Source organism: Pygoscelis adeliae, unplaced genomic scaffold (assembly GCF_000699105.1).
Source record: "Pygoscelis adeliae isolate BGI_AS28 unplaced genomic scaffold, ASM69910v1 Scaffold92, whole genome shotgun sequence".
NCBI lineage: Eukaryota > Metazoa > Chordata > Aves > Sphenisciformes > Spheniscidae > Pygoscelis > Pygoscelis adeliae.
The window spans coordinates 656,047-665,806 of NW_008824306.1; positions in this window are offsets into that span (position 1 = coordinate 656,047).

Here is a 9,760-nt window from a genome sequence, read left to right on the forward strand (position 1 = left end):
GGGTGAGTCACCATCCCTGGAAGTATTTAAAAGGCGGGTAGATGAGGCGCTTAGGGACATGGTTTAGTGGGCATGGTGTTGTTGGGTTGATGGTTGGACTCGATGATCTTGGAGGTCTCTTCCAACCTTTAATGATTCTATGATTCTATGATTCTATGTTGAGAGCGTCTTTGCTGTGTAAGGATTCAGAGTCAGTGCGCTTTCTACCCCTCAGTAGAGGGACAGGGAGGAGCGGCTCCTCTGCACAGCAATGTTTGGCAAGACCCCATGGTAAGGAGGGGAAGTCCTATCCAAGCCGAGCATTGGGTCCATCTGTTCAGCACCATCCAGTCTGCCTGCAGCAAATGCCACATGCAGCAGCTCAAGGATGCACACTGACGTTGCAGGGGATCCCCCAGGTCTGCCAGGGAGAGCAGTCATCCTGTGGTCTACACAGGAGTTACTGTGGCTGATCGGGCAAAGCCAAATTCCTTTGCCACTGCCTCCTCATGGCAAATGTGTATGGGATGTGAAGGCAGGCAGGTGACAGACACTGGCCTTGCAATCCAAATCCTGGAGTAGGATGGCAGTCAGTAATGGAAAGCAATGGGGGACAGGTACACCCGGAGACACCAGTTAGAGAGGTTTGTGATACATGGGAAGGACTGTCTCTGTCTTCCAGAGGTGACTTCAGGTTGGCCAGTTTCAACAACACAGAGCTGTGGGCAAACAAAAGGGTGAATCAAACTGTTAGAAGCTGAGGGACTCAGATTAAAATGTCAAAACCGGGAGTGGTGAGCCCCAGTGAACTCATTAGACACCATGCATTGTTTCAGCACTGCCAGTCATTCTTTTCACATCTGATGCATGGCCTGAACTTCAAAGGGCAAGCAAAGGGAGCGTGAGCTGGGCATTATCACCAGACTACTTTATATGAAAGATCGTATGTGCATCCCTTTTCCACTCTCTTTCAACTTTCAGCATCTAAAAATCCCATTATCCAAAAAAGCACCACCCCCCACTGTTAATTATATATAGGAAATTCCAGTCCTTATCCGAAACATCAGCAATACCTTTGATAATCAAATAACTATACTGCAAAACATGCATGACCTCTAAGTGTGGGTATATGGACTGCTACACAAAAGTGATGCTATGCAGTTATCTAAGGAATCGGGAATGTTTGGAGGGTAACTGCTATATCCAGCATCACCTCCCCCCGGGTCGTGCTGCCACTGGCCTACTTTGTGGGTGCGAAATGGGATGCTGGGGGGCTGTGACATGAAATTTGGGTGACGATTTGCAGCGCTCCTGCATGGCTGCAAGCAGCTCTGCTGGCTGGACAGGACGTGGCAGAGCAGCGTGGCCCTGATCGCGGTCCTCTGGTAAGGAAAGAAGAAGGGTTTGAGCAGAGACCATGCCTGAAACGATTTAGAAAAAAGATAATATTTATAGTGAGAGAAGAGCTTGGCTGGTATTTATTCCCACATCCCCTTGCTATCACAGTGCCAGAGCTATAATTGCTCAAATCGGTCTCACAGAAGATATTTGTTTTTCAACAAAAGTTTTTTTTTTCCCTCTCACACCCCACATTCCTTCCACTTTTGCTCTGTTCCTCTAATGAAATCATCGCCTTGTGACCGCAAAGGCTGTTGCCAGGCATAAATATTAAGGTGAATTCAACTTCATATAATTTAATTGTTGAGTCGAACAAATGCGTGGAAGGAATACAACAGAAATTATGAATGACAAGACAAAACATACTTGTAAATAGCTAGAACTGGATATTAAACAATGAATCAAATTTTCAAATTTTCCTTTTGGTTTTGTCAGGCAATCTTCATATTAACATTTAAGAAAAGGAGGAGCTATTCTTCAAAATCAAATGCCCCAAGTCGGTTATACAGCCATATGTTGATACTTTTTTATCAGTATTTTAGGCAACTAAGTGCTGAATGAAGCACACAAGTGCTACCCATGTTAAAAGTCAGGAGGCGTATTGAAGCAAAAGAAAATGAGCCTTCAGGTAAAAACTACAGGATATGGCTCATGGTGAGAAAGAGTCTAAATGGTGCTTGGAGATGAAATGGTTTCCTGATTTCTTAGCCTGACACCATTCTGGATACTTAAGCTCTGTTTTTCAAGTCTGACTAGTGTGTAAGTGCTCCTTAGATTGAACAACAGGGAGGGCAATGTCTAGTTGTCCAGATAATGTTCTGGGGCTTTTTCTTTGCTAAAGCATCCTCTCGCTGGGACTCGAATGAGAAGGCTTTGTCCTGTTTTCCCCTCACCGCGCCTCATCCTTCAGGCACCGTCTTCCCTCACAGAAAGGCTGGTTCAGCTGCGATCATCCCATAGTTTGCTCAAGATGAGATGTGATACAGACTTTCGACTGTCACCACCCGATGCCCTCTTTTCTTTTGATTAAGTTTCCGAATCCAGCTTGGCTTACTTTTGAAAGCCACCCATCCCAGCAGTGGTGGTGTTATGTTTCAGCTGGATTGACTGTACTCATGGAGACCAGAGGGAAACACTAGACCTTTGCTGGCACCCTTTGCTTGTAAGAAAAGCCTTATAATGCCACTGCATTTTGTGCCTATCAGAAATAATCTGTGATTTGCCAGAATAAAAGAGACCATGACCTAGCAAATTTTAATTATTCTGCTCCCAGCTTCAGTGGGTCTGTTAAGCGCTTAAAGCTGCATAGATACAAAACCAATTTGCTGGTTCAAGCTCTATATGAAACATTAAACTGAAGAACTCACTGCTTGCTTTTTCCTTACACCTCACCTTGCCCTCTGAGGTTGGAGAACGTCTACTAGACAAGAGATCCTGACCCTGGTTGTCTCCCGGTGGCCTTTATCAGGGCTTTTGTAAGCTACTGTCACAGTGCTCATGTCAATAACGGAGAGGCAAAGTTCACTGACATCCATGGTACGCCACAGCCTGTGCTGGGCCTTCACATGAGCCCTGGTTGAGACCTGTTCACCAAGTCCTTGCAGATCTACCATGAAGCCCTGAAACTCAGGCAGGACTGTGTAGCTTGCAGCCAGAATATTTTTGTGAAAGGGGAGAGAAATAAAAGTTGAGAGGTTACCGTCTCAAAGGAATAGTCCAATGCTCTGCTGCTCTGTGTGTCTCACCTCAGTTCTTAGGACCTGATGTGAGAAAAGAGATGCCCCTGAGCTCCCTTCCGTGGGTGAGTGTTTTTTCAGTGCCTAGTCCTACACGTTTAAAGATAGTGGTTTCTTTCTGAATTTGTCTGAAACAGGATTAAACCCTCTAGGAAACACAGTTCTGCTTAGCAAGGAATTTTTCCACTGACTTAGGCCGTAAGTATTTTTGAAGAATCCAAATGCCATTAAAAAGGTCAGTGTAAGGGGTGGGGGGAGGGAGTGTCTTACTTTCTTTGACTCTGTAGTTATTTGAAATACAAGGGCTTTGGAAAAAGAAAAAAAGATTATATCCAGGGTAAAAGTAACTGACAGCCTTCTAAGACAGATTGCATTATAGCTAACAGGTATTGAGACAGATACTCTTACAAAAGTGCAGCAGGCTGTGTTGGGAAGTAGCAGCCCAGTTAAGTTTGCTGTGTTGCACATATACTAATAAGCTGGTTGGAAATCCAAATAGTGAGTCTCTCCCTCTTATTTTGCAAGCAAGGGGTCACAATCTTTATTTGTGGTTCAAAAGAGAGAGGACAGGTGATACTGGTCTGCAAACTATGTTAATAAGCAGGCTAATGCACTGAGAATGGTTCTTGGTGGTTCTATGTTATGAAGAATATGCTTTATGTACATCAAGACACAAAAGACCAGTCCACTAACGAGAATAAGTAATCTTGTTTGGCCTGCACCAGGAATGCTTATTTTAAAATGTTTTGGTTTGCTTTTTTTTTTTTTTTTTTAATCGACCATTTGGGAGTGGTCTAGGAATCAAACACATGTATTAAAAGACAAAAGGACATCTATCATTTATCCGAGTCAGAATTAATACTTCCTTTAGATGCTAACCAACAGTACATCCCATGAAAATGAAATATTAAAAACAGTTAATCGCATTCCCAAGTAATCTACATGTATTAATCTGATCTTTTTTCTAGGAAGAATTAAAGAGAAAATACTGAGTTAGAGCTGTTTTCATTCGGATGCACAATTGCTATTCCAAGCTCTACATGGATCTCGCGACTTCATAATTTTCTATTCTTTTGAGGCTTTGCAGACACAAAAACTAATGGAGGTTAGCACTGATGTTGTGTAGTGCAGACAATCACTGTATAAAAAAGAGGATTAATCTGGGGAGCAGCAGTAAGTGGTGTGCCAGGATTCATCTCCCCCAGCTCCCTAACCTAAGCACTAGAGACTTTGTCTTGTTGGGTCTAGTTCTGCCTCCAGAATGATTGATACTCCAGAGGAGAGGTGGAAAGTCCTCTCCCTGAAAGCATCACTCCCCAGCTCTGTAACAGATGGGGATCAAACCCCCTGTTTGAGTGGAGGAAGGTCTGGAATCAGTCTCCACAGTCTTGGGTGAGCATGTTTTCCTGGGGGAGCTGTGCAAAAGTGAGGTGGTAAAATCACCAAAGCAGCTGTCACTAAATGCAGTGCAGTCTGAGTGAACTAAGCACGCTCTCAGCATTGGCAGAAAAATTAAGTTCCTCTTTGGACTTGAGTTTTCTTTATGCCAAATGGTTTTATGTGGATGCAAGTTCCTAGGTAGTCTCTGTAGGAAAGGCAGAGATAACCTCTGCTGGTCAGACTGACTTCTGTCTGAAACTCTGAGGCCGAAAATGTCCTGGGTAGGTGTCTGAGTGTATTAGAAATTAGATTTGCAGAATTCACACAAATAGTATTGAAAATACATTGAAAGCATTTCAGGTATTGAAATGACGTGCTTACTGCCTGCTTTGCTCTTTGAAAATGACACAAATATGCTTCTGCAGAAGTCAAACATTCAGAAGGGCAATCAGCCCCATAGCTTTATTAAGGAGCAGTTTGGTACTATTAGGAGTAATAACTCTTGATCTTTTTGTTTTATTCCTGTGTATATGTATATGTACATATATGCACAAAACAAGGCTCTATTTCACAGACATCTCTCTTCAGCCTCATAGCCTTCTACCACTCCCCGAGAGCCTGGTAGCTGGAGAGAAGCAAAGACCTCTCCTAGACCCTCTCCACTGCTCTTAGAAAGCAGCTATGTTTCACCACTGGTTGCAAGATGGACAAAATTTAGCAAGCAGGTGGCCTGAATCGCTCATCATTCTCCTGAAGTGAAACATCACAGTAGGCGCCCAAATCCACCTAAGTCCCTCAGCTGACTGCTCAAATACAGCTCTCTGCGGTCACATCAGGGGTCACTTGTTGGAGCCAAATAAATATTCCAGACATAAAGTTCTGTTCCTCCTTGTATAAAAGTGATCAGGGTGATCCCATATGAAGCTGCATGTCTACATTTACTCTTTTCATCTGTGCTTTTTATGGGTCTCATTTTTTAAGTTGCAGATCTTCCCAACTCTTGTTTTGATCCCTTTAGGGTATTGACAAAGAGAATTATTGGCACTTTAACAAAATTGTTGTATGGTGTTTAGAAATTGTGCCATTCCTCATCTCTAGAATTATATTTAAAGATTTAGTTCTTTTCTACAGACTGTAACTGTGGGAAAATACATCAGAGGAGGAAATGCAGCAGAGGATGCTTGGGCGAACTAAGACACCACATTCTACACTTTGATAAAATGACAGTAAGGGATTTTCTTTAACTAAAGAGATCCCATAATTAATACTTAATTGAATAAACACTAAATGAATTCTGAGTGGGATTTTTCAAAGGTGTTCAGCATTGACTTAACTCCACTTTTATACACACCAAAGGAGAGCAACCAGTAACTTCAATGAGAACAAACCCTGGCCAGCACTGCGAAGTCTCCTGCCTGAGGGAGATGGAGTGAGGCAAGGAGGGAAGAGAGGGGGAAGGATCCAGTTCTGCGATGCACCTGCTCAGGATATTGGCAGTCCTCAGCATCAGATGTTCACAAGTCAGCTGCCCTTAACTGAGGAAAATTCAGAGTTATGCTCATTTAAGTTTTCTTCATCCCTTTCGCCTGCCCTGTGCCTCCTCACCCTGCACCTTTAACACGTGGAAACAATCCTGCTGCTGGGATCCCACTGCTAATGTCAGACACTTTGCCACATTGTCACACACAGAGGTTGTCCAAACACTCCCAGTAACTGGGAACGGGATGCTGAGAGAAGAAACCTGTGACCTGCTGCAGCAAGACTGTGCAGACTTAAAACCGATTCTAATTTTGTATGAGCTAGATGTGTTCAAATATTATCACTCCAGGGACTAGAGTTACTACTGCCTCACGTATTTCATTCGCTTTGAAGTGCAAGAGAGTCCCTACACTGGGAGAACCCATCCCTGTGCTTCCTAACTTCTCCCATATTGTTTCTTTGTTTATGTTTGCTGCTGCGTTTAATGCCTTGAGCAATGAGGAGCCGGTAGTCCACCTCTCTTCCTCTGTACTCTCCAATTTGGAAACAGCCTCAAGGGGGGAAATATATGCATCATCATCCTCTGTGCTGAAGACTTCTTTCCTTTTTTGCATCCTGTTTCAAAGACTGCATGATGTGCTAATTCTGGCTTTTCATCTGCAGGCACAGTAGAGTACGGGACACTGGGGCTATCTATTTTGTGACCTGGTGTTGGAAACTCACTAATGACTACTTTGTGGTTATTTCCCTTAAGCTGTAATGATAGATATAGGTGTATGTGTATGTGTATGTGTATGTGCGCACACACACACACAGAGACAGGGAGGGAGGGTGAGACTATGTTTACTCTAGGATGAGAAAAGCTATAGTTTCTAGCCTTGATAACCACAGCTTTGTGGGAAATGATTTATATTGCAGTCTTTCAACAAGATATAAAAAAAAAACATATAGAGACGCACTCAAATCTACTTTTATATATTCATAAATATATTTTTATGTGTTTAAACCTCAGTAGTGCCATTGCTGTCAGACAAAACAACTGCATGAATGACCTTGAATGCAATAAAATAAAAGGTGATAAATACAAAATGATGCTAGGTCAGCAGCACACCTGGCTGCAATGGAGGCAAAGGGCATTACTGACAGCTCCTACATTTTGCTGAGTAACCTACGCCTTTCCTTGGAGGCGGAGCACAGCGTGAGGCTCAGGCGTGATGAAATCCCTGCGGATCCCTCCTTCCTTCCTGGGAGAGAGCTGGGGCTGGGGCTGAGCCTTTAGGTGGAGCTCACGTACCGCCGCTCCCGGGAAGAGGAGCGCTGCAGCTCCTGCTGGACATAGCTGACCTGGCCCAGCCCCGCAAGGAAGGAGCCAGGAAAGCAGAGCTAGTCTCCTGATTTTCACAGCTTGGGTTAATAGCCAGGTTCCTCACAAGCTGAAAAATGGTTTCTTTCGAAAGCTGTTTGAAGATGACTTTTGTCCTGCGTACACATGACTAGTGCATACGGGACATAAAGCTGCTAGTGGATCCGCCTTGGCTAGGCTACGTTACCAGGGCTGGAGGTGTTGTGTGCACCTGGCTACCATTGCAGGATGAGTATGGTATCAGAGACACTTTGTGTATGTCCACACGGCCAGGGAAGCTCCCTTCAGTTCTACCTTGCATCCCAGTCTAAAAGGATCCCATGGACCTCCAGCTCCAGAATGAGACATAGTATGGCCCAGAAGCACTGGACAGCGGATGCCTCTGGCACGTTTTGCTGCATGGCTGCAGAAGGCTGTGTTGGGTGGTGGGATGGGGAGAGCAGTGTGGAGGCTGTGTGATTGGGAGCAGGGCCACTGCACAAGTGAAGTGCAGTGGAAAGCATGAAGAAGCAGGCTTCTGTGCAAGTTTTATACTCAGGAAGGGAAATTTGGCAGGCTTGCATCTACTGCAAAGTCTGTCATTCCCAGTTCTTCCCGTCCCTTCTGTGAGATCTAGCAGGCTGGAGAATGGGCAGAAATAAGTGGAAGAAAGCTTTACGCTAGCAGCAAACCCCGAACCAGTGGACTGCAATTAAGTCACACGTGAGGGCTTGCAATTTTGCCTAACAAAGCCAGGCTTGTAAAAGCTGTGTTCATTTCACACTGTAAAGGGGATACCAGGCATGACAAGCAGGGTCTGTGTCAGCTCAGGAGGATGAAGAACATGGGTGTCCTGGAGAGCACAAGGGTATAGCTCTAGACAGCAGAAGGGGACAGGAATGGTCCTTAAACCTGCAAAACATGAAAAGGCAAAATCACAGCACTCCACTTTTGTTATTACACCTGAAGCTGCCAGTAATAAATATCACACCATACTCACAGAAGAGCCTGACATAACCCCAAATCTTGCCCACCATGTTTTTACACTCCCAGGCCTCCTGGGATGAACAGATATTTGGGACAGCAAACTTTTAAAAAAGCAACTTTACACTGAAGTTGTCAAGCTGCCAACTGTGGGATGGTGAGGATCTTGCATGGATGTCAGAGGGATCAGGAGGTGCCAAATGCCCTGTTGAAGCCCTGGCAGTGAATGGAAAGGTTAGATTCATAACAACAGCCCCTAGCTTGCTGCCCCAGGGCTGAACTAAAAAGTTTGGTGCTTAGGGTGAGCCTGGACTGCAGGGTCAGCATGCAGACGGCCTCTCCCGACACTGCAGCTTGAGTGGTGACGTGTTAACAACAGAGTTACTCTAACACTCTTGTCGTTTCATGACATTTTGTGAAATACCATGACTATAAGCTCTTGCTCCTTCTTGCACTTAACATAAGTTGACATGAAGTTTGGTCAGGGACAAAGGAGGTTGATATTGCCAGTCTACAACAACTTCAGCCAGGAGAGTCTGTCTTACAGCATCCGGGTTTATGCAACTGGGGCAACTAAAGGGGAGGCAAAGTTCAGACATTCAGTTAGCAGCCAAGGCCTTTGAAGAGCAGATTTGGCAATCCAGCTGCAGCTCTGTACTTAAATGATATTTAAGTCTTTACAGCTGAGAATCAGTGACAGGGAGAAAAGGAGACATAAAGTGATGCCCCCAAGAAAGAATTGCCTGCAACCATGGTATAGACAAAGGACAGTCCAGAAGGGCAAGAGGCATTTTGAAAAAAAAACAAAACAAAGCCTAAATCCAAACCAGATAGGCTTTGTAATTCTGCTGCCTGCAGAGCTGCTCTTCTTTCTTACTTTAGTGCTTGCTTATTTCATCTGGATTCTCACAAATTCCTGGTCTTTTTCTCTACTTGTGCAAGAAAAAAACCTTGATGGTTGTGAATATCTGTAAAATAACAAATCTTTCAGTGAGCTGTTTTCCAGACAAAACTTCATCAGCTGAAACCACATCTGCACCACAAATCCTTCCCCATTTTGTGATCTCTCATACCAGTATCCAAACATCCCTCTCATGTATGTGATAAGAAGTTTTAGAAGGAAATCAAATTATAAGGGAAACAAATTTTAACAGTGTTGCCAGCGCATGCTTCTCATTCTGTTCTTATTACTTTATTTTCCTGCCTGACTCCCTGTTTTTTTCACAGGCCCAATTACTATAAATGTAAGGAACATTAGTAATTTAAGATGATCTCATAGGTCAGGGTTAGGAAGACTCACTATGCCTTTCACATGCCAGATGACTACCATTACTGTAAGTAGTTACTGAGATCAGCAATAACAAATTCCAGTGTTGCAGTATTACCCCTATTTGCACTGTAAATATTACCCTTCTCACTGGTTTTCTCCTGCACTCTAAAAATGCATACCAAAATGTGGCTA